Genomic DNA, 201 nt, shown 5'->3' with positions numbered 1-201 from the left:
ACAGCCTCCCACCTTCCCAACTGTGGCATCTCCAACACCAAACCAGTAGCACTTTGGCACCCAAGCAGGTAAATTAAAAGAATGCCGAAAATTTCCCCCTGCACCAAAAAGACTGAAATTCTTGTAATTACCGGGAATTAGGGAAAGCCAGGAAACCCCAAAACAAGGGAGGAGAGATAGGCGTAACAAAAAAAAAAATTT

The sequence above is a fragment of the Penaeus monodon genome, chromosome 15 (assembly GCF_015228065.2).
Source record: "Penaeus monodon isolate SGIC_2016 chromosome 15, NSTDA_Pmon_1, whole genome shotgun sequence".
In the NCBI taxonomy this organism is placed as follows: Eukaryota; Metazoa; Arthropoda; class Malacostraca; order Decapoda; family Penaeidae; genus Penaeus; species Penaeus monodon.
Note: the sequence above shows the minus strand (reverse complement) of the source record.